General features: G+C 44.6%; 1 protein-coding gene across 7 annotated transcripts in view; it reads left to right on the top strand.

The window, feature by feature from the left end:
- Positions 1-620: 620 nt before the first annotated feature.
- The window catches only part of LOC119973455 (plexin-B2-like), a 290,890-nt gene continuing 266,046 nt past the window's right edge, over positions 621-25,464 (top strand). For 3 of the 7 annotated variants that reach the window (XM_038811622.1, XM_038811621.1, XM_038811618.1), the window contains exon 1: positions 1,826-2,120. The gene's annotated coding sequence lies outside the window, so the exon portion shown is untranslated. Of the gene's footprint in view, positions 1,024-1,825; positions 2,121-25,464 lie in introns of those variants that run through there. The other 4 variants (XM_038811623.1, XM_038811619.1, XM_038811625.1 and 1 more) reach the window with 2 other exon arrangements.

Below are 25,464 nucleotides of genomic sequence, written 5' to 3'. Positions count from 1 at the left end.
CGAGTAAGACGAATGATAAAAAGTGGGTTCCAGGTGGTGAATGGGCTCCCCCTCGCACCGTCAGACAGCCGCCTACTCATTCAGACAACTCGCTGAGCCACTGCTCCACACTCGGCTTTCCCCAACTTCCCAAACCGTCCAAAAAAACTCAAGTGGGCGGCAGTTTGGCAAAAATAAAAGCCCCCCCCCCCCTTGTAAAAAAAAAAGGTAACTGGAAAGTGAATTAAGCTGACAGACAGAGCAACCCAGACCAGCAGAGCAGCTCAGACCCGAGAGACAGAACAGACCAGACAGACAGCCCAGCCCAGACAGACAGAGCAGCTCAGCCCAGATCAGGCAGACCAGACACAGCAGCTCAGCCCAGACAGAGAGCAGCTCAGACTAGAAAGACAGAGCAGACCAGACAGACAGAAAAAACAGACTTTAAAAAAAAATCCCCGGAATAAAATTCCCCGCAGCCGACAAGAGCCGGATGAGCGGATTCAGAGCAGCACAATGTTGCTCACACGGCTCCCAATTTGACTCCAATGAGGAGACAGCCACAAGGGGCTGGATGATAAGAGGCCGCTCGGCCCGCCCTCCCGGACTAACTCACAACTTGTGACAGCTCCTGATGATGGTTGTGACGCCGGCCGTGTGGAGAATTCCCACAGCCCCGGCTGCCTTGTCTCCACCACTGACCCTCCCCCTAAAAAAAAACACACCCAACATCCATTCCAGCAGCCTCTGTGCCAGCTGCAGCGCTTCGGCCGCTGGAAAACTTGCTGTGAAATAAAAGAGAGAGAGAGAGAAAGTGGGAGAGAAAGATAGAGAGAGAGCGCCTTTCTCCTCTTCAATTATTCGCCAGCAATCAGCCGATTCCATTTCCTGTTCCTCGTGTCGCTGTTACTCCAGGAGCGGATGTGTGCATCGCCCACAGGTGAGTCCTTCCTCTCCCTCCGGATTAAAACCCAGAGTGGGCCATGAGAAGCCACTCACCTTGCTGAAGCCTCTCCACTCGAAGCACACTCCTAAAAAATAAAGGTGAGGAGATCGCCTTGTCCTCCTGTGGCTGGGCACATTCCATGTGGGGGGGTTTACCCTCCCTCTCGCTGGTTTATCTCCTCACTCACCCTTGGTTTTACTGAGAGAGAGGGGAGGGAGGGGGGGGGGGAATTAAAAAGTTGGGTGGACTGAGGGGGACGCGCGGCGATTGATCTCCCCCCCCCCCTTTCAACTTTGTAAGCTAACTTCTTTTGGGGCTTCGCTGCAAAAAGGTCTGAAATGAAATGTCTGCTTGGGTCGAGATGGGTTTTAATTTGAAAGGAGATCGGTTTCCCCCTGGAAGGTTGATGATTAACCCAGCTCCCAGCCCAACCCTACTTTCCAGAACACCGATCGACTCCTATTGTTGACCAGACCCCCCGCTTTCTTCCCTTTGTGTCTCATCTGGAGGGGGGAAGACAATTACCCCCCCAGGACACATGGAGGGGACGGATTGTGGTAAATTGGTATCTATTGGAGTGGGGGGGGGGGGGGGGGGGGGTGGGGGTTGCTGGATCCTAATCCCTAGATTTCAAGTTTGAGCCTGACGTCAGCCTCCCGTTTAACCATTTACTGGCCGGGTCCCTCTTGGCTCAATGTTCTGTTTTCCCGATGGGATCCCTTTCTTCCCAATATTTGTACCTCCCAACTGCAGAATGTACGCGGGACGGTCGATTCTCCTCTTCCCCCCCCCCCCCCCCCCCCCCCCCGTCTCTTTTTTTTAAAAGAGGAAAATAAAGTTTGACTTCTTCTCCTGGCACCGATTGTTTCAACGCGAGATATTCTTCACGCCTTGGGCGTGGTGGAGATTTCACTCTCCTTGAGGAGGGTTTTTGTTCTGTCCGAGAATTTGGAGGCTGTTGTCAAAATGTGACGCTGAAGAACTTCCCAACTTCACGAAGCGAACTTTTGAGACATAACCCCCCCCCTTATTTTTTTTTTATTTGCTGAGAGAGCTGTGCCGGGGAAGGTTCTTTTTTCAAATCCTATTTCTGTGTGGTTCCACTGAGCCTGCTGTGTTTTTCATTGTTGAATGCAGCTCTCGCCTATTTCCAGTCGGAATCTTTGTTTTGCCGGCGCGAAGTGGCGCCTACAAGGTAAGTGCGTAGCTGTCGGCAGTGTCAGCTCCTGATGTTCATAAGTTTTGGTCAAATTTCATGCATGGTCAGGGAAAACAAATATGTCACTGGGCGTGAACCCAAATTTAATAAAACCTAGCTTAATATTTAAATTTTTGTTATTGCTCCCAAAGAACTCTTATCCCGATTTGGCTTTTGCAGGTTTAGTGGTGTTTATTGTAATTTTTGTACGTAATGGGAAGGAAGCCTGACTCATCGTGTGCATTTTAGAGACTGGTGTTTGACATTGTCCATTGCTGATGTGTATTTGAAGGAACACCAATGGTGACTGTTGTAAAGTTTACGAATTTTTAGTCATGAGCTTCAGCTGACCCATTTTAGAGAAAAGTTGATTTTTTTCCCCCAGAGGACCTTCCTGACTTCAGTGGGCCGCAAACAAAAATGTACAACTCCTATCTTTGCACACCTCCATAATATTGTGTTGTTTGCTGCCATCTCTAGGCACGGTGCTTCTGATCGTTTACACAGGAGGATTACCACTTTTGAGGCTGCTTGGTTTTTGATTACTGGGAAATTCTCTGCTCAGCATAAGCGATTCAGAGATGAATTAGTGCTAAGCTGAATATGTTCAGGCTAGTGACCTGAGTGAAAGAGTGCTTTGTAGGATAGTTTCAATGTATCCAGAGTGTGGAAACATGTGCTGCATTCATGAATGTGTGTGGTGGAGTGGTGTCCCACAGATCTGGAGGTTCTGGTCTGTCTCTCTTCGTCCCTAATTCTGTGTTTTCTAGGAAGTGCTATTAAGTAGAGCCCAGACACATCCCTGCAGGGAGAGAAAGATAATTCCTGCTGGGAAATCACTCTTGGCAGCTTTTGTGTGCCTACTAACACCTGAGTCTAATGTTAACAGAAGCCTCTTGGGAAAACGTGTGGGGGACCTTTAATGCGGGATAAAATAAAACATATTTCTCTGTGAAAGGCCTGGTCAATTATGACCCCAGTTCTCCTCTCCGCCTCACACACACCTTGGGGAGGATTAATTCTATATTGCGTTTTCATGGTGAGCTACATCTTTTTGTCCACCTCGCATGTATATCTTTTTAAACAATACGCAATTAGAATGCATTTAAAGATGGGTGTGATGCACAGTGCGGTATTGTTTTAGGTCTGGCTGGAACTCTCGTGTTTTCATGCTGCCATTTTTGGGGGAGTAGTTGGAAGCGTGTATTAAAACCTCGGCCAGCCACTGAGGAGAGCACAAAATACTTTACAATGAGTAAGCCTTTTTAATCCACCTTTACTCATTTGTCCATAAGAGGCCTTCCAGCCTCTCTCCTTCCCCTCTCCACCCCCCTCTGCATCCAGTTGTTCTTCAAACAATTCAAGCTTTTATTTTATTTGCTTGTCGGAAGTGAGCATTGCTGGCAAGGGCAGCATTTATTGCACGTTCCAAATTGCCTTTGAGAAGGGAGTGGTGAGCAAACGCCCCCCCCCCCCCAACCAAACCTGGGCTCTGTAAAGAATAATTTTAATTTATTTTACAAGGTGTAATTTTTGTAAGCTAATTGAAAACATTCCTGATCTATCTTTTTATTTTAATAATCTTTATTGTCACCTTACATTGACACTGCAATGAAGTTTACTGTGAAAGGCTCCTAGTTGCCACACTCTGGCGCCTGTTCCGGCATACTGAGGGAGAATTCAGCATGTCCAATTCATTTAACACCACATCTTTTGGGACTTGTGGGAGGAAACCGGAGCACCTGGCGGGTACCCACGCCAACACTGGGAGAACGTCCAGACTCCGCATAGACAGTGACCCAGGCTGGGAATCGAACCTGGGACCCTGGCACTGATCATCCTGTTAAATTATCTCTTATCTGAGAATGATTGTTCTTCTCTAGTTTTCCAGTTTTTTTCATTGTGATATGTCTCTATATGCCCTTCAGTGCTTGAATGTGCCTTTTGGTGGTAATCTACTTTTGGTTCATGACTTCAACATTCCATTGGTTTTGTTGATTGCTGCTTTATATTGGTTTGACACAGAGTGTCAGGTCTTGTAAAACTTCTATTTATCCTTGCCGATTTCAACACCATTCCACAGATTATGTGTTTCATTCATTTGGATTGGATTGGTTTATTGTCATGTGTACCGGAGTATAGTGAAAAGTATTGTTCTGCGTACAGTTCAGACAGATCATTCCGTACATGAAAAGAAAATACATAGGGTAAGCATAAAATACACAATGCAAATACATCGACACAGGCATTGGGTGGTGCATACAGGGGTGTAGTACTACTCGGTAGAGAAGACGTGCGAAGAGATCAGATCAGTCCATAAGACGGTTGTTTCGGAGTCTGATAACAGCGGGGAAGAAGCTGTTTTTGAATCTGTTCGTGCGTGTTCTCAGACTTTCGTATCTCCTGCCCAATGGAAGAAGTTGGAAGAGTGAATAAGCCGGGTAGGAGGGGTCTTTGATTATGCTGCCCGCTTTCCCAAGGCAGCGGGAGGTATAGACAGTCAATGGATGGGAAGCGGGTTCGCGTGGTGGACTAGGTGGTGTTCACAACTCTCTGTAGTTTCTTACGGTCTTGGGCCAAGCACTTGCCATACCAGGCTGTGATGGAGCCAGATAGGATGCTTTCTATGGTGCAGCTTTTAAAAGTTGACTAGAGTTAATGTGAACAAGCCAAATTTCCTTAGTTTCTTGAGAAAGTATAGGCACCGTTGTGCTTTCTAGGTTGTAGTGTCGATGTAGGTGGACCAGGACAGATTGTTGGTGACACACCTAGGAGTTTGAAGCTGTCAACTATCTCCACCTTGCCCCCTTTGATGCAGCTAGGGTTGTGTATGATACTTTTCTTCCTGAAGTCAATGACCAGCTCTTTAGTTTTGCTGACATTGAAGCAGAGGTTGTTCTCGTTACACCACTCCATTTTTCGAGTGTGCAGGCCTTTACAGTTGCCCGCATTAAATTGCACATACCAGTGTTCTGAAATACATATTTTGTTCTGAGATATCTTGAATTGTCTCCTCCAATTTCACTATTTTGCCTTGCATGGCATCTATAAACTGGATCAATTTTAATTGATCTAAGCTATCATAAATTAGAGAGTTGTAGCCCTGACAGCAAGCTGAGGCAACCTGCATCGTACTTTCCTGTATGCTTTCTCCACCTGCCCTGACCTGACCCAAGTGGACTTGACTTGAATATATTATTTCTCACCTTTTTTTTGATAAATGTTTTTATTGGGTTTTTGAACAAAGTATATTTACCATTATGTACACAGAAATATTAATAGAGAGAGCAGGGCACACCCAAACATACCAAGAAAAAGTGTAATAATGAAAAATAAAATAAAAAATACAATAGAATAACTGGTAGGATATTATGCACCAGCTCAACAGCAGCAACTCTGTACAACTGGCAAAATTATTTACGACACATAAGTGGGCGACTGTTTGTGGGGAGGAGGGAAGGGGGGTGGAGACTGGGGCGGTAAATATACATTCCCCCCCTGGTCTATCTCTCCCTCTTGTGCTTTGGCTGCTTTCCCCTGATACTTCGCTGTTCTACTTGTTCGTTGGCCACAAACAGGTCCCGGAATAGTTGGGTGAATGGCTCCCATGTTCTGTGGAAGCCGTCGTCTGACCCTCTGATGGCGAATTAGATTTTCTCCGATTGGAGAAATTCCGAAAGGTCGGACAGCCAGTCTGCAGCTTTGGGTGGTGCTGCTGACTGCCAGACGAACAGCATTATTATTTCTTACCTTCCATCCAATTTCCATTCTATTCCCAAGATGTAACCCAAATACCCACGACTTTGAGATTGTTTAGAGTTGACAGCACGACAACAGGCCATTCAGCCCAAACTAGCTTGTGTCAGTTCTGTGCATCACATGAGCTGCCTCATGTCGTAACGTTTCTATCCTGTTCCTCCTTGGGCACTGAGCTAGTTTGCCCTTCAAATCCCTTTTTGCAAATTTAGGTTTCGTTGTTCCTTTTGGCTTTGTGTCCTTGACTAGGATTCCTTGTGTGGACTCTTCACATGAAGCTTCTTTTGGAATTTAGTTTGCTGATAGGATCATTAGCTTCCCCAGGCAAGCCTGGGTAATGGTGGGGGTCGGATGTGAACGCGATTCCATTGCTCCCCGGAAATTTAGGTACAACACATTAAAGTGGTTTCTATTGTCTGTTATCATTTCTTTAAGAGGCTGACCAGGCACGCACGCTCATTCCTGTTTACTGCCAATTGTGCAGATAATTTAAGCTGCCTCATGATGTTTTATGTTCTCTCATGATGGTTTTCTTTGACTTGCAATGATTGTTCCTTTTTTGTGCGAAATTGTTTTTTTAAATATATATATGACTCCTGATGTCTGGTATGTTGGGTTCACAGATTATGCTGAAGTCAGTGATTGTGATTGCTGTATCTGAGGAGTGTAATCGCTTCCACCTGCAGTGCATTGGATCATTAACAAATACAGTCATGATCTTGTGTTTTCCTTGACTCATGAAGCAGGCATGCTTTATATTCACCGGCATGTGATACTAAATTGTTTTTTTGGAGTTTTCCTGGTTTATATTCAATTGATTTTGAAATCGTCCAGTTTAACTACTTTCCTGTTTTATCATCCTTTCAATTTTATTCAAATATCTTATTTTTGCTGATATTTGCCCCTCATTTTTCTCACATAATAGGGATGTCTAAGTAAAAATGTTTTATATAATGGTTATTTACTTTCTACTGTACAATAAATTTGGACTGCGTTTATGCGACTTTCTTTCACACCTTCCCCCACAGGTATCCATGTTAAAATTATTGCATTCATGTTCCTGCAGAGCCTCTTTTTTGTTTTAGTTTGGTTTAGATGTTATAAAGGAGCAGAGGAATGACTCTTATTTTCAGCTGACTTAGTGCTTGATACTTTCTCAGGGCAGCACCTGTATGTAGTCTGAATGAAAACTACACTAGCCTGTGCTCCCTCATGTTGGTGCTCAAAAACACATTGCTAGGCCAATGGGCCCATTTCAAGATTTTAATTTTCACTTATGACATTATTGGCACTCAATCAACTTTTGATAATTTTCCATCTTTTATCTGCTACCATGTGAAATAATTAATAATAATAACCTTTATTGTCACAAGTAGGCTTACATTAACACTACACTGAAGTTACTGTGAAAAGCCTAAATAACACCACAAGTGATTAATACATGTTTCCTATAATTAATGCACTGATACTGACTTGGTGCAATTCATTATAAACTCTCGCTGATAATGTGAATTTGGTTATTTTGCTGTATGGGACCACCAACTTGAGGACAAAATAGGTTGTTAGCAATTGTTAATTTTAGACTGAGCAGGAGGTTCCCTTGGACTGAGAATCGAGCATGGAAAAGAAACAGCTCATCTCTGATTAGTTTCTCCAAACCTGATGGTCTGCACCTGAGGATCTTAAAATAAGTGAATGCAGAGATGGTGGATGCATTGGTTGTAAACTTCCAAAATTCACTAGATTTGGGAATAGTGACAACACTATTCGAGGTAGGAGAGTTGCAGAAAGCAAGAAACTATTAAGCCAGTTAATCTAATGTCAGTCATTGGAAAAATGTTAGAATCACATTATTAAGGCAGTACCAGCAGGGCATTTAGAAAATTATAATACAATCTGGCTGAGTGTACATGGTTTTGTGAAACAGAAATTGTGTCTGAAAAATGAGTTTTTTGGGGATGTAATAAGCAGAGTGGATAAAGGGATAAAGTAGATGCAGTGAACTTCCAAATGGCTTTCAATAAGGTACCACATAAAATATTACTGCACCTATTACCATTGATAGAGGATTGGTTAGATAACGGGAAACAAAGTTGAGATAAATTGATCCTGTTCACGTTGGTAAACTGTGCCTAGTGGAGTGTCATAGGGATCAGTGCTGGACTTCAATTGTTTGGGATCTGTATTAATAACTTGGATGTATTTCAGCCACGTTTGCAGATGATACAAAGATGGGGAGGAAAGCAAGTTGTGGGTGGATACCAAGAATTTACAAAGGGCTAAAATTAGGTTAAGTGAGTGGGCAGAAAATTGGCAGAAAGATTATAATATGGGAAAATATGAACTTGTGCACTTTAGCAGGAAGAATAGGAAATCGGGATATTATTTAAATGGAGAGATGCTGCAGCACGGGGTGTCTGGGTACATGAATCACAAAAATATTTGCATGTTGGTATAGCAAGTGATTACAAAGGCAAATTGAATGTTGACCTTTCTTGCAAGTGGGTTAGAGCATGAAAGTAGGCAAGGAATTCCAGTGGCAACCATGCAGTCGACGGTCACAAACTTGGTGCGAGGAAGAATATTCCGACCCATTAAACCCGATCTGACGGCCGAATGCAGCAAGATTGTGTTGTGTGTTGAAAGTGGCTCCGTTCCGGAAACAGATGGAGAGGGCGTCCTGTGGAGATACAAGCCTGGGGGCCCTGGTAACGGCGCCGTGGCCGCTCCCTCCTACGAGGTATACCACGAGTCCGGTGGTGGCGGCTACCCTCAAGATTTGGGGGCAGTGGAGGCGACATAGGGGAGAAGTGGGGGGCTCGATGGAGGCTCCGTTGAGGGGGAACCATAGGTTCGTCCCCGGGAACATTGATGGGGGATTTCAGGGTTGGTACAGAGCGGGCATCAGACAGCTGAGGGAACTGTTTATTGATGGGAGGTTTGCGAGCCTGGGGGAGTTGGAGGAGAAATTTGGGCTCCCCCCGGGGAACATGTTCAGGTATCTGCAGGTAAAGGCATTTGCTAGGCGGCGGGTGGAGGGATTCCCTTCGCTTCCCGCGAGGGGGGTGAGCGACAGGGTGCTTTCGGGGGTCTGGTTCGGAGAGGGGAAGATATCTGATATCTACAAGGTTATGCAGGAGGCGGAGGAGGCGTCAGTAGAGGAGCTGAAAGCTAAGTGGGAGGGGGAACTGGGGGAACAGATCGAAGACGGGACATGGGCTGATGCCCTGGAGAGGGTTAATTCTTCCTCCTCGTGTGCGCGGCTTAGCCTCATCCAATTCAAGGTGCTGCATAGGGCCCACATGACTGGGACGAGGATGAGTAGGTTCTTTGGGGGTGAAGACAGGTGTGTCAGGTGTTCGGGGAGTCCAGCGAACCATGCCCATATGTTCTGGGCATGCCCGGCGCTGGAGGAGTTCTGGAAGGGGGTGGCGAGGACAGTGTCGAGGGTGGTGGGATCCAGGGTCAAGCCAGGATGGGGACTCACGATTTTTGGGGTGGGGGTGGAGCCGGGAGTGCAGGAGGCGAAAGAGGCCGGTGTGCTGGCCTTTGCGTCCCTAGTAGCCCGGCGAAGGATCTTGCTACAATGGTAGGATGCGAGGCCCCCAAGCGTGGAGACCTGGATCAATGACATGGCGGGTTTCATTAAGCTAGAGAAGGTCAAATTCGCCCTGAGAGGGTCGGTACAAGGGTTCTTTAAACGGTGGCAACCTTTTCTCGACTTTCTGGCTCAATGATAGGGTACGGGGACAGTAGCAGGGGGGGGAGGGGGGGAAGGGGGAGGGAAGAGGGGGGGGGGAAGGGGGAGGGAAGAGGGGGGGGGAAGGGGGAGGGAAGAGGGGGGGGGAGGGGGAGGGAAGAGGGGGGAGGAGGGGGAGGGAAAAGGTGGGGGGGGGGAGGGAAAAGGTGGGGGGGAAGGGGGAGGGAAAAGGTGGGGGGGCGGACAATGACTATGTTTGTTTATTTAATTTAAATTTATTTTGAAGTTCTTTTGTTGTTCATTGGGGTTGGGGGGGTGGGGGATGGGATACATGCGTCGATACGGTCTGGGGGTGGTACGGTTATTATGGGTTATTTTGTTGCATTTCATTGTTTGTCGTTATGTTTTATATTTTCTGTAAAAAATTCCAATAAAAATTATATTTAAAAAAAAAAGAAAGTGGCTCCGTTCCCAAGTTCAGCGTGAAAAAATATCGATTGCAAGGGGACTGTGAGGCCTGTGTGAGTGAGGTTGAAGGTGTGATGGCGGCGGGCTCCGATTCCATGCTTCCGGCACAATGGTCTACTGACCAATTGGTGGATTTCCTAATGCTCTCAATTTAAAAAGCAGAGGCTTGAAACCTCAGAGCTGGCCAGAGTAACAGATCTAATCCAGGCGGCTGTGGAGAGAATGGAGCAGAAACCTGGCCCAGGGTGTGTAGCTGCAGAAAAATGGCGGAGTCTATGGCCAACCATGAGGACCGGAGGTTCGTTAAAAGCGGAACTTACCTTGGAGGCTGACAGCCTTAAGAAGCTGCTTGAAGAGGTGGATGAGATTGAACACCCTGACTTCAAAACCTTAGCATAGTGAGGTTGCCGGAGGGGATTGAGGTTTCGCAGGCCGTATCTGGTTATAAGTTCAACATGATTAAAAAATGAGGTATTCACGATTTAGCACCGGTGGGCAAGAGGGTAGTTTGAGTGAGCTTCCGTTCCGCTTGGTGAGATCGGGTTTCTGATATCTGGAGATATGTGGCATGAGTTTGGGCCCCACTCCATAAGGTAAATTTGGAGAGAATTGTGGAGGGGATGAGAAAGGACTTCAAGCGATTGATGAGATGTGTTGCCACTGTCCTTGACGGGGCCGAGTTCAGACAGTGCACATGGTGGTTCTGCTGAAATTCTTGTTTATATTCCAGAGTCTCCCAATCTTCCTGCCCAAGTCGTTCTTTAAGAAAGTTAACAGGCTGATCCTGAGCTTTGTGTGGGTGAGGAAGATTGCTCAAACCAAGTGAGCTTTCCTGCAGAGAGAGATAGACAAGGGGTGGCCTGGTGCTCCCAAACATACATTTACTATTATTGGGCTGCAAGCATCGTCATGGACTGGAAGTGGATGGAGGACCAAAGGTCGATATGGGGCAGTGTGGAGGAAGTCTCCTGTAAGGAGACCACCTTGAGGGCACTGGATTTTGTACCTTTGATATTCTCGCCAAATAGATACTCATCAAATCCGGTGGTAATCTCTACACTGAGGGTGTAACTGGGAATCACTTTTGAATAGTTGGTATGTATATGAAGGCTGCGATTTGCGATAGCCATAGATTTGTTGCAGCAAGACTAGACGCTGGGTTTAGGAAATGGGAGCAGCTGGCGATTCGATACATTGAGGACCTGTTCGTGAGAAGGAAATTTGTGGACTTGTCTGAGCTGGAGGAAGTTTGCCAGTTACCTAACGGAAATGGGTTCAGATACCTTCAAATTAGGGCCTATCGGGTTTGTTCCCAATGTTGCTACCGCCAAGGATAGGCTCTTATCGGAAGATGAGATTGGGAAAGGCAAGACCTCCGACGTCTATGCAGAACTGACTAAGAAGGAGGAAGCATCAATGGAAGTTATTCAGCTACAATAGGCGGAGGAAAGCGGGGGTGGGGTGGAAGACTGCAATACGAGGGGACTTTGTTAAAGAGGCGCTGCGCGGCATTAATGTTTCCTCGTCGTGTGCCAGGCTAAGCCTTATCCAATTCAAAGTGAGCATATGATGACAGCCAAGATGAGTCGATTCTTCATAAGAGTAGACAATTATTGCGTGCAATGTGCTGGGTCCCCGGCGAACCATGCCCACATGTTCCGGGCTTGCCCGAAGTTGGTGGAGTTCTGGAGGGGGTTTACCAATGTACTGTCAAGGGTACTGGGAATGGAGGCAACGCCATCCCTGGGGGTTGCAATTTTCAGAGTGTCTGATGATCTGGGTGTTCTGGTGGGGAAAGAAGCTGATGTGGTGGCATTCTCCTCTATCCTAACCCGGAAGGAGGATCCTGCTGAATTGATGGGCCTCGGAGCCACCAAGTGTTGGGACTTGGGTGCAGGACCTATCTGAATTCTTTCACTTGGAAAAGATTAAGTTTGCCATTAGATGGATGGATGAGGGTTTCTCATGAGGTGGAAGCTGTTCATCGACATCAAGAAGTACTAAAATATCAGTATGGAGATGGGGATATGTTAGTTATCTTTTATTAGCGGGAAGGGGCAGGTTGAGAGATATTGTGGTTTAAAAAAATCTCTGCGTGGGTTTGTTTTATGGTGGGTTTATATGTTATATTATAGTTATATGTATGATATGTTCCTGCATCACAGTTTGTTTGCTATGGCTCTTTGGTTGTTTTTGTCTGTGTACATATTTGACATACAACATTAAAAAAAAAACATGAGTAAGAAAGTCTTGCTCCAACTGTATAGGGCATTGCTGAGACCGCACCGAGAATGCTGTATACAGTTTTTTGATCTCCTTATTTAAGGAGGGATATACATGTTTAGGCACTAGGTTAATTCCAGGGATGAAGGAAAAGTAAAGCAGATTGGTCCTATAAAGAATGAGAGGTGATCTTGCTGAAACATACAAGATGCAGAGGGGGCTTGACAGGGTAAACGGGTAGATGTTTCCTCTTGTGGGGGAATTTAGCACTTGTGGCACGGGTGGGTGGGGGGGGGGGGGGGGCAGCAGTTTTAAAATGAGGACTTTCCAATTTAAGACAGATGAGGAGGAATTTCTTCTCTGAGGGCTGTTAGTCTTTAGAATTTCCTTCGCCAGAGAGCAGTGGAGGCTGGATCATTGGGCTAAGGTAGACAGCTGATTGATCTCTCAGAGAATCAAGGATACTTAGGGTTCGGGGGTGGTATGGGGTTAGGGGTTGTGGATGGTATGGGGAGGAGGCTGGAAAGAGGAGGGAGCAGGCTCGAGGACTGAATGGCCTAATCCTGCTTGTATTTCTTTTAGTTTATGAAAATATTTTCATGCAAGGATTTTGATATTTCAACATTTTAAACCCACAGCAGAACATAGCAAAGAAAAAAACAACATAAACCCACACACCCCCCCTCTCCAATAACCTCAACAACCACCCCAATTTGCCCCCATCCTCCCTTCCCTTAATAGCTGACAGTGACCAGCTCCTTGATAGGTAGTACAAACAAACTCCATCTCTTGTGGAACCCCTCACTCACATTCTCTCTCTCTCTCCCGTCCCCCCCAAAAGCAAATTTTGTCTTTTCCAGATAAGAAGACTCGATTAGATCCAGCAGCCACACCAAGGCACAGGGTGAGCAACTGACCTCCACCCAAATAAGACCTGCGAGAGATCAGCGAGATGAGGACTAAAACATCTGTCCCCACCCCCCGTTCCCGTTCCCATCTGCGGGTCCAACAAGTCCCAACACCCCAAATATGGCCCCCAGGGGACAGGCCGCTGACATGATGCTGAAGAGCCACCTCTAAAATGTCTCCAATTTAGGGAAGGACGTGAATATATGCGTGTGATTGGCTGGGTCCCTCCCACGCTTCTCATCTATCCGCCACGCCTTCAAATAACCAGCTCATCTTCAACTTTGTCAGTGGCGCTCTATGTACTACCTTTAGCTGTATCAACCCCAGCCTCGCACACAAGGTTGAGACATTCGCCCTCCGCAGCACCTCACACCACAACCCCTCCTCCAACGCCATCTTCAACTCCTCCTCCCAATTGGCCGTAACCATCTCTAGTGACGCCATATCCTCTCCAAAATCCTCCCATAGATTGCTGAGATACCACCTCCACGGAGTCCCAAAAACTTCTTCCCCAATTCCTCCAAACTCGCAAACCGCCCTTCTAGAAATAGGTGCTCCTTTCCATCACCCCTTGCTCCTCCCATCCCCAAAACCTAGCATCCGTGCTTGCTGGCTCAAACCCATGTTTCCCTCCGATGCGCATCAACTTTGACCCTGTTGCTTGTGTTTCTTGTAATCATATGAATTCAATTAATTCTCATCTATTCAGAAAGAAGTAAAATATTGGTTGCTTTTACATCAAAGTGTCTTGCATATTTGGAGTATGCTTCAGAAATTATTCAAATGTTGTTGGCTTGACTACCTCCTACATTCTCCCACCACCACCCCCACACGCATCCTGTAACCACAACCAATCTCATCAGTTGTTAAAATGATACATTTGCAGAGATAAAAATAAAGAAAATCTGGGATAAGAAAGAGCTCATGTTTGGAAAAAAGGTGTTTATGTTTTAACGGCTGGAAGACTCGGGTGTCTGCCCTCCCTTTTGCAACCTCCTGTTCATGTGGAGTGGAGCTCCGATCTGGTCACTTTAAAGTCAACTTTTGGTCTTGCAAACCAGTTACGTTTTAAAGGACATTTATTTAACTATGTGTACTCTGTGCTTCAAATTGTAATGATGCAGATCTATGGCTAGTGATGGTCCAGGATGTACAATCTTTCTTAAAAACAGTTGTACTGTTTGTGCAAGTTGGATAGCTCATCATCGCTTGATAAAATAATAAACCATGTACTCACTGAGCCCTTCTGGGGGATATATTTACTTTTATGTATACCCTCAAAGACAGATTTCATAATCTTTTTTGCCATTCTTTGGGTGATCCTAATTATCGGAAGAACTTTATTGGCAGTGCTGTTTTCATTCCGAGGGCAAAAATAAGGCATGGAAATTCTAATAATTAAATTGGTTTATACAAAAGCAAGACTGCAGATTATTTGAACAGTATCTTTTGTGAGGTCTGAAAACATAGCTTTGGCAGTCAGAGCCATGAACTGACAGATTACGCAGTCTAGGCTACTTCCCTGCAAAAGGAAGATTGAGAGGTGAATGAATTGGAAGCATTTGAAATGGGTAAAGGAATTGATAGGGTAGGTAGAAACTATTGCTTCATGTGGCATCATTCAGAATAAGAGGTAATAAATTTAAAATTACAGTTAGGCAGTACATCTTCACGCAACGGGTAGTTGACATCCAAAACATTTCTTCTCCCAAAAGGCTGATGAAGTGAGGTCATTTGAAAATGTCAAATCTGAAATGGAGTTTTTTTGTTGGTAGATGTATGCAGGGTTGTAGAAGCTACAGGTGAACCATGATTTAATTGAATGGCAGAACAGGCTCAAGGGGCTGAATGGTTTACTTCTGTTCCTTTAACAGCAAAATGTATTCTGAAATAGCAATGCAGTGACAACTTTGCAAGTTTTGTACCGTTTTAAGGATATGCCACAAAAATTGGTTAATAACATAAAGTTATTCACCTGTTTTGGGGGAGTTAGGTCTTTCTGCAAAGAAAGCATATGATCAATATTGCCAGAACAGTGAAACTTTAAAAAAAATAAATTGAGAGTGCCCAATTCATTTTTTTCCAATTAAAGGTGGCTAGTCCACCTACCCTGCACATCTTTAGGGGCGAAACCCATGCAAACACGGGGAGAATGTGCAAACTCCACACGGACAGTGACCCAGAGCCGGGACCTCGGCACCGTGAGGCAGCAGTGGTAACCACTGCACCACAATGCTGCCCATCAGAATTGTGAAACTTAATGGCATGAAAATAGTGTGTGAAATTTTTAGGCTTTGCCATATCATGGGTAAAATCTTGTAGTACATTTATAGATTTTTAATTGTACAAATGTCTGTTTTAGAGTTTTATAATAGTGTAATGAAGCACAATAGTGGTGGGAGCAATTTTTAAAACAGTATTTTTATTCATATTTTTAACATTTTAACACTTCAAACACGCAACATTACCAAGTAAAATCAACACAACCCCACACCCACGCCCCTCTCCCCTAGTAGTTGATGGCAACCAGCTCCTTGAAATGTGGTATAAACAAATCCCATCTCTTATGGAACCCCTCACTCGCATAGACCCCCTCCCCCCCACCCCAACCAGAGCAAATTTCACCTTTTCAAGTACAAGAATTCCATTAAATCCCCCAGCCATACCTAGGCACAGGATGGAGCAACTGACCTCCACCCTAACAGGGCCCGCCTTACGAGCGATCAGCGAGACGAGGGCTAAAACACTTGTCTCCGCTCCAGTTTACAACTCTGGCAAGTCCGACACCCAGAATATGGCCCCCAGGTGACTGGACTCAAATCCACAAGCAAGATCACCGACATGGTGCAAAAAAGAACAACCACCAAAAGTACTGCAACTTAGGGCAGGACCAAAACACATGTACGTGATTGGCTGGGCCTCTCCCACACTGCTCACAAATATTCTCCACCCCCTCAAACAACCGGCTCATCTTCGACTTCATCAGGTGTGCTCTGTGTACTATCTTTAGCTGTATCAATCCCAACCTCTCACACAAGGTTGAGGCATTCCCCCTCCGCAGCACCTCCTCTCATTTGGCCTTGACCCCCTCCAGAGACGCCACATCCTCCGCCAAAGTCCTCCAATAGATTGCTGAGATCTCCCCCTCCCCCACCCCCCAACTCAAGGAGGGTGGTGCTACTGGAAAAGTCGGGGAAACCTCTTTCGCGAAATCCCGCACTTGCATGTACCTGAAAACCTCCCCGAGCAGGATCCCAAACTTCTCCCCCTGCTCCTCTAAACCTGCGAACCGCCCTTATCAGTCCTTCATTTCCATCATCCCTTGCTCCTCATCCCTGAAACCTCGCTCAAACCCATGGTTCCCTTGAATCGGCATCAACTTCAACCCCTCCCCCACCCTAAAAGTGTTGATGAAATTGCCTCCATATTTTCAGCATGGTCACCACCGCCGGATTCGCCAAGTACTCCCCTGGGATAAATGGGAGTGACGCTGTTGCCAGCGACTGGAACTCTGACCCCTTACAAGAGCCTGCCTCAATCCTCCCCCACAAAGATTCCATCTCCCTCCTCCAATCTCGCTCCTTCTCAGCGTTCACCGCCCACTAATAGTTTAACAGGTTTGGAAGGGCCAGACACCCCTGACCATCACCCTCCCTGACGTAGCATCCTCCTAATCCTCGCCACCTTCACTGCCCACACAAATGACAATTCCAACCTATCCACCGTCCATAAAAAAACGATTTTGGTAAAAATATAGGCACTGAAATAAAAATAAAAACCGCAAGATGTTCATCTTGAGGGGGGCTGTTGGGTTGCGTGTGTAGGGTGGATACGTGGGTTTGAGTAGGGTGATCATGGCTCGGCACAACATTGAGGGCCGAAGGGCCTTTTCTGTGCTGTACTGTTCTATGTTCTATCTTAACTGCTTACACCTGGCCTGCCAGCGATTGGGGGAAGGCTATCCCACCTCAACAAATCTGCCTTGACCCTGACCTGCCCACCATACTTGTGAAGTTCAATTTACGGAGCTGAGCCCAGGGGTGGCGGTGGCGTAATGGTATTGTCACTGGATTAGTAAACCAGAGACCCAGAGTAATTCGGTGGGAACCCAGGTTCAAATCCCAACACTGCAGATGGTAAAATTTGAATTCACTATAAATCTGGAACTAAAACTCTAATGATGATCATTGTCAATTTCCCATTGACAGCATTGCTTGTCAGCCGGAAACTCGTGCGCCAGTGTGGGACTGGAATTTCCTGCTGGCGTGAACAGCCGGTAAATCCTGCCCCACATGTAGAGAATTGTGCAATGAATCTGTTGCTACAAGAATATAGATTCCCAAAAAGATTTACTAAAATTATCCATTTGGGATGAATAACCAAGGCATTTATTCATGTTCTGATGTTGCACTATCAAAGCAGCCGCAAAGGTTTGAGCAAATTAAACTAATCCAAAGATCTATATGACATCACCTGTTCCGACTGAACGATTCCAACTATATTTTGCAATCTTTATTCTAGGGCGTGGCACTATAATCTAGGAGTAGGATTGAATCAGGGACATTCCAGTCACGATCCCTCTTAACATCCCATTACAGCAACTGTGAGTGAGACCAAACCTGAGAAGACACAGATTTCCTCAGGGCCTGTGGTTTTGGAATGACAGGTTATGATAATGATCTGGGAACTGTACTCTAATTCGCAGTATAAGATACCACCCGTTTTATTTTCTCCCTAATTGGAACTGTATGACAATCAACATTGCACTTTTAACTTGTTTAAATGTGTTCTGACGTTCCAACATGGCATGTGAAGGATATGAAGGTTTACCCACAGGTTCTTATTATTGCCAAGTTACAACATTAGTCTGGGCATGCAGCCCAGTCCCAAGGTGCTCCTTTCTTGATTTGTCATAGGATAGTGATAGAATCGTTTACCACACAGAAGGAGATAATTTGACCCGTCGAGTCCATGCTGGCCCACTGTGGAGCAACCCTGTCAGTCCCACTCCTCTGCTCATTCACTGTAGCCGTGCAAGTTTTATTTCCTTCCAAGTGATTGGTCTTGGACTTGAGCTGAAGACTTTTACACTTGTTATTGGATGGAAATGGAGGGAATTATGGATCTAGAGTGACCTCTGGCTATCCGTGTGAATGTGGTATAAACTTTGGAACAAAGCTAGAAGTTTTTGTAAATGCTATCCTGTGATGATCCTCGTGGATCTAAAACAAATTATTTAATTCTCTGAATGAAAGCTTGCCCTTGTCCTTTTATTTCCCATTTTCTTTCCTTTCTCCCTCCCGTCCCCACCCCCAATTGCAGCCAGATGAGTCACACCTCTCAACTCTGCTACCTATCGGCAAGCCTTAGTCACAGTGCACCACCTTTTTATAAGGTGGGTCAGTTTCGGTTTCATTACCTTGCATTATCTTCTCTGCTTCATTCCTGCCTTACAAATTACACCTGTGCTTCTTCTGACTTGGTTGCTCTTGTTAAATGTATTTTCCTTGATCACTGCTGCATGGTGATTGTGACTGGGGCACTCTGGTGGCATGATGGGTAGAATTAAAGTAGACTAGAGGAGCATTCAAAAGAGGAGGTATTCAAAAATACCTAGCCGCTTTTTTATTTTATTTGGATCAAGCAGACAGTGGAAAGCTGGACTTTGATGCTACTTTAAACCGGGATTGCAAAACCAACCAGGCCCCAAACTGAACACTTGTTGTCAGAAAGCTGGTGACCCGTGAGCTATAGATGCGTCGGGCTCCAACCCTTGGACTATGTGCCACTACTGTAGACAAAATAAAAAAAGATTAGGCATAATTTGCAGTTGCAGGGCACCTCCCATGTCTGCTGGTTATATTTGCCTTTGTACATTTTAGGTTTTTTAATTTTGTGTGGCAAAGAGGTGAAAATGCTGGGACCTGAGTGAACAGGGCAAATAACCATCACTTTAACCAGTCAGATTGAAGGATTGTGAAATCGACAGCAGAATGAGGTGTAAATTAGAAGGGGTGAGTTCAGTTGTCAATTCAGGTACAGCAGGAGAAATGGAAAGAAAGGTTAGATTGAGAGAGTGAGGCGGGCGAATGATCAAAATTATTTTTGTAAACTTAAAATTTGTCATTGTTTTAAAACCCAATCAATGAAAACTGGAGTAATGAGATTCCATGCTTGTACTGGTTGATTTTCAGTGCCGGGGTTGACTGGAAGCGATTAACACTTGCCACAGCTTTAGGGGCACTTGGACTGTGAAATGGTCAAGACTTAACCTCTGTGGCCAGTTTAGTTCATATTTAACATGCAAATATATACAGACCTCACGGGGGTCAACGCATTGAAATGGCGAGGTGCTGTTTTTCATGAAGCAGAGTGGTGCATTCTTTATAGCCACTTCTGCCTTCACTTGAAATGTCAAGTACTATTAGCCATGTTGTTGTTTGCCAAAATAGGGGCAAATTTTTAAAGGGTATAATTGGATTAGATTGGATTTGTTTATTGTCACGTGTACCGAGGTACAGTGAAAAATATTTTTCTGTAAGCAGCTCAACAGATCATTCAGTACATGGAAGAAAAGGGAATTAAACAAAATTCAAGAAAATACATAATAGGGCAACACAAGATATACAATGTAACTACATAAGCATTAGCATCGGATGAAGCATACAGGGGGTAGTGTTAATGAGGTCAGTCAATAAGAGGGTCATTTAGGAGTCTGGTGACAGTGGGGAAGAAGCTGTTTTTGAGTCTGTTTGTACGTGTTCTCAGACTTCTGTATCTCCTGCCTGATGGAAGAAGTTGGAAAAGTAAATAAGCCGGGTGGGAGGGATCCTTGAGTATGCTGCCTGCTTTCCCCCGGCAGCGGGAGGTGTAAATAAATTGTAGATACAATTTATTGTATCTACGGTAATTGTAGACATGATTGAAGGTAATAGTGTATTGTAGGAATGCAGCACACCTACAGTGATTGGATATCATCAATTACTTTTTATGCTATGGCTTTTTAAAAAATCTATATATTTTTCGTGATTGCACATTCAGTTTAAGAAGGACTAATGCTTGGGTTACTTTCTATTTATGGTTTATTTTAAGAAGTTATTCTGTGTATCAAAATATGAAAATAGATGAGGTCAGAAATTAAACCCATGTGTGCTGTTGTTGCAGGAAAAGAATCCCTGTGGAGAGGATAGGAATGAATCATTTCAAGGCATTATTGATGTCCCACATAATATGTGTGGATTTTGGGGTTGGAATAGCACAGTGGCTGTTCTGAGATCTAGGTTTCAATTTCATCTGTATAGAATAAATTCACTTTGGAGAGCTAAGGGCTTTCTCTGTTCAGTGAACTCCAGGATTTATACAGGACAAATCTAATTTTTCCCGGTGGACTCTCTCGCCTGCCTTCTCTTAGTGGAAGGGTGGCTGCAAGGATCAATGAGAAAAATACGTCACAAACCAAGCAATCACATGTAGAAATGGAGGGTGGGTGAAGAAGAAATGAGGCAGCCTGGTTTTGCTTAGCAGCCTATTGAATTCCATATTTGCTGGCGTTAAACTCTGCGTCAGTTGTGGCTCAGTTGGTCTTCTGACATATGGATCATAAGGTTCAGGTTCAGGTCCTGCACCAGGACTTGAGCATAAAAATCAAGTCTGATATTTCAGTGATATGAGGGAGAGATGCTGCGGTCTTTCAGGTGAAACATTAAACTGAGGCCCCCCTGCCTTCAAGTGGATATGAAAGATCTAATGATACTATTTTGAAGAAGCGCAGGCAAGCTATCTCCGTTGGCCTGGCCAATATTTATTCCAGACTCAAAACAGATTATCCAATCACCAATCACTGCACCTTGGTTTCCTCCTACAGTCCAGAGTTGTGCAGGTTAGGTGGATTGGCCACTGCTCCTTCGTGTCCAGGGATGTGCAGGTTAGATGGGGTTCTGGGGATAGGGTGGGAAAGTGGACTTGGTAGGATGCTCTTTCGAAGAGTCGGTGCAGACTCAATGGGCTGAATGGCCTCCTTCTGCTTTGTGGGGATTCTACGATTCTACATTGCTGTTTCTGTGAGATTGCTGTGTGTAAGTCAACTGTTGCAACTGTGATTGACTGCAATTCAAAAGTAGTTCATTGGCTGTAAAGCACTTTGTGATGTCCTGTGGTGATGAAGAGTGCTATATAATTGAAGTATTTTTTACTTTTGAAATTAATTGTACTGTGTATTTTTGTGCAAACTATGTATGACTGGTTGTATAGGATAGAAGAAACGTTAAAGCAGTGTATTAATATTTGAAATTGTATTTATTTAAAATTTAAAAAAAAAGTAAATTTAGAGTATCCAATTATTTTTCCATTTAAGGGGCAATTTAGCGCGACCAATCCACCTACCCTGCACATCTTTGGGTTGTGGGGGTGAAACCCATGCAGACACGGGGAGAATGTGCAAACTCCACACGGACAGTGACCCAGGGCCGGGATTCGAACCCAGGTCCTCCGCGCCGTAGGCAGCAATGCTAACCACTGTGCCACCGTGCTGCCCCTTAATGTTTAAAATGTCAATAATTGAAAACTTGTTTCAAATAGATTACAATGACCTGTTTCGTGTACTTAAATAGGTCAAATTATTTTTTTAATACTTATCTGTGACGTTTTTGCCCCCTGAGGAAATATGTTTTCAAAACAGTCTGATTATTGTGTTATATTGTGATTAGCCAGTCTCAAAATACAAGTAGCAACTTTAATGGTATCAAAGTAACTTGTGTGTGCAAGATATCTGTGTGGCGAAAACAAGTATTAGTGGCTGAAATATTATGCCGAATTCTCCCTTGTGGAAATGGTTAATTTATAGTGGTGAAAATGCATTCTTTCTAGAACAGGGGTGGGCAAACTACGGCCCGCGGGCCGCATGCGGCCCGCCAAAGGTCTTTATGCGGCCCACCAAGTCATTTAAAAAAAAAAAACAATGGGGGGGGGGGGCTGTTGGGTTACTTACTGGTATAGGGTGGATACGTTGACTTGAGTAGGGTGATCATTGCTCGGCACAACGTCGAGGGCCGAAGGGCCTGTTCTGTGCTGTACTGTTCTATGTTCTATGTGAGGCGCCCAGAATCATAACCGGGTGAAGTAATTATTTTATTTAATATAATATGCGGCCCTTTAAAATTGTGAATTTCTGAATGTGGCCCTTGCACGGAAAAGTTTGCCCACCCCTGTTCTAGAATGTGCTTTTATAACTTTTTAAAAATAAATTTAGAGTACCCAATTATTTTTTCCAATTAAGGGGCAATTTAGCATGGCCAATCCACCTATCCTGCACATCTTTTGGGTTGTGGGGGTGAAACCCACGCAGACACGGGGAGAATGTGCAAACTCCTCACGGACAGTGACCCAGAGCCGGGATTCTAACCCGGGTCCTCAGTGCCGTAGGCAGCAATGCTAACCACTGTGCCACCGTGCTGCCCTGCTTTTATAACTTTAGCAACCCATTGGAGCTCCAGATGAACTGTTGAATTGATTATTTTCATCATCAATCCGGTCTTGCAGGCAATGCCACTTTTGTTTTGTATGTAATGGTGGTCATTCAAATCTTGTGCTAACTGTTGGACTGCAAGATACACGTCAATTTAAAAATAGGTCAGTCACTCTTGAGGCCACAGTTACCAAATTGGCAGAGACAATCTGGTGTATTGGGGAATTACATTTAAAATTTTTATAAATGCTTGACCCATATACATAGTTAACCTGGATTTGTGCAGAATGTGAGGGTAGGTAGGTCATAGTATCACGTATCAACGACAGCTAATTTACTGTTTAAAGTTAATAACAGAAGGTGTATTGTTGGGTTCACATTTGATCCTGATTCATTGTGATACACTTCATAGGTACATTCGTTTTTGGATAATTTTCTTTTGAGCATTGACTCATTCCTAGGTATTGTAGCAAATACTAACGAGTTTCTGTGTGTGGAGTTAATGTCGAGGATGGTTTGATTGTAAGCCGATGTGCCATGCTTGAAAATAGTTGGAACTGGGGCTTGGCAACTGGTATCATTCAAGGGTTTATGACACTTCACAGTTTGTAATTTAAATTATGCATGTTATCAGATGCAGCATCTATTTTAACTTCATTATCCAGTATTTTTCACTCACAGTGCGAGAAATGTTGGACTGTCATTTTGTCTTTGGAATTTAAAAAAAATCATTATTGTATAACAAATTCCCCGACTTTATGAAGTGCCAAAACATGGGTCTCATGATATGGTCCACTTAGTTAACTTTAACTATGTGCATCACATTTTATAGCAGTTTGTGTACCGCTGTTCATCATTGCCTTTCCTTGCCCAATGTCCTGTTGTGAACTGAATTCAAATTCCTCCAGCTGCTGTGGTGGGATTTAAACCCATATCCCCAGAGCATGAACCTCTGGATTACTAGTCCAGTTACATTATCACTATACCCTTGCTTGAGATCTCCACTTCCTTGAGCTAGGCTTCTTGTCCAACATCCACTCCTGGATGAGGGTTTTAAAGTAGCCGAGAGAGGTGTAGAACTTTTAGGGAGGGAATTTTGGAATTTCGGGTGTAGGCAGCAGAATAGTTGTTAACGGTGGTGAAGAATTACAGGTCACAGAGTGATGTTGCCAGGAATGACTTGGACTATCTAAGATGAATATTTTAAAACTAAGGCACTAGTGGACCAGGAGCTAATGTTAGTCAGTGGGAACAAGTGATGGGTAATGTGGACTTGGTGTAATTTAGTATATGGGCAACAGAGTTGAACTCAGCTTTGTGAAATGGTGGACGGCTGGCCAGGATGTCATTTCAAATCCATAGAATCGCTACAATGCAGAAGGAGTTGAGTCTGCACCGGCTCTGAAAGAGCACCCTACCGAGGCCCACTGCCCCACCCTGTCCCCGTAACCCCACCTGCCCTGCACATCTTTGGACTGTGGTAGGAATCTGGAACACCCAGAGCAAACCCACACAGACACCGAGAACGTGCAAGCTCCAGACAAATAGTTGAATTTGGATGAGGTTTCAGCAGCAGATGGAGTGCAGGCAGACAATCTGAAACGTGGGAGGAAAGAAATTCAGTCGCTCAACCCTGAATCAAATAGGATGCCAAAATTGAAACCAGTCTGATTCAACTTAGCATTCGGAGGCGATGGGGGCAGTGAGGCAGTGGTTGGAATCTGTCGCAATCTCTGGAGGTTGTGGCAAGGGCTGAAGTCACTGGCTTCAGTATGTTCTATTTTTGTTGGAGGAAATTGTCCAACAGTCTCGGATCAGCTGCAAACGTTCTGCAATAGAGGGGTTGGAAGATAGTGATGTGTAATGTTCGCATACATGTCCTGCTGATGATTCCCTGTCTAAAGATTATCTAACCAAAAGACTGCACATCGGTGAGGAAGAAGAGGGGGCCAAGGATGGATCATTGGGTATTTCCAAAGATGACTGTGCATGGATACAGTCCTGCAGATCCCTGTGTTGTAGACCAGTACCTTCACACAGACAGTGGTTAGAATCTGGAATGCACTGCCTGAGAGTGTAATGGTTCAATCAACATTCCAGAGGGAATTGGATTATTATCTGAAAAGAAAGCTGTGCAGGGCAATGGGGAGAAGGCGGAGAAGTGGCACTTGATGAATTGCTCCTTCTGAGAGCCAGCACAGACATGACTGGTCAAATGGCCTGCATGCTGTAATCATTCTGTGATTCTGAGGATGTGCTATGCCTGAACCAAACAGAGTGAAATTGAAGTCCCTCGATCATGGATAGGAAGAGCTTATTTGACTATGGTTGGATAAATCAGAGTAGAACTAAGTGGATTGGACATTAGAGGATGGAGTGCTCCACCTCTTCAATGCTGTGGCCCACCTCTTCAAAGACTGCAGGATGGACAAGGAGGGATAATTCAGTTTGGTCACAATGAGAGAATGTTGTTTGTGATTTTGGTTAAGCAATGCATTGATGTTGCAATGTATTTTTGAAAGTTGTTCTTCACAACAGGACCTTCCATTTTGGGTTGGGGAAAAATCGTTGCAAATGCTGAGATCATGTTGGTAAACCTCCAAGCTTTATCGAATTATCATATAAACAGTAACAATAATATTTATAAAAGTACACAGATTATATAGGTACAGAGTCAACAAAGTGAAAAAAATATACATTTGATTCAAGCAACTATGATATTCTAGCTGATCCCATTATAACCTAATCCCCTTAACTCTCAACCGTGTCCAGCTCTTTAAAGAATGAGATGAATGGCCGCTACCTCTGGTAGAACATCCGTA

This window comes from Scyliorhinus canicula, chromosome 11, assembly GCF_902713615.1.
Source record: "Scyliorhinus canicula chromosome 11, sScyCan1.1, whole genome shotgun sequence".
NCBI lineage: Eukaryota > Metazoa > Chordata > Chondrichthyes > Carcharhiniformes > Scyliorhinidae > Scyliorhinus > Scyliorhinus canicula.
The sequence above is the reverse complement of the archived record's forward strand: the minus strand, read 5'-3'. Positions and strand labels throughout refer to the sequence as shown.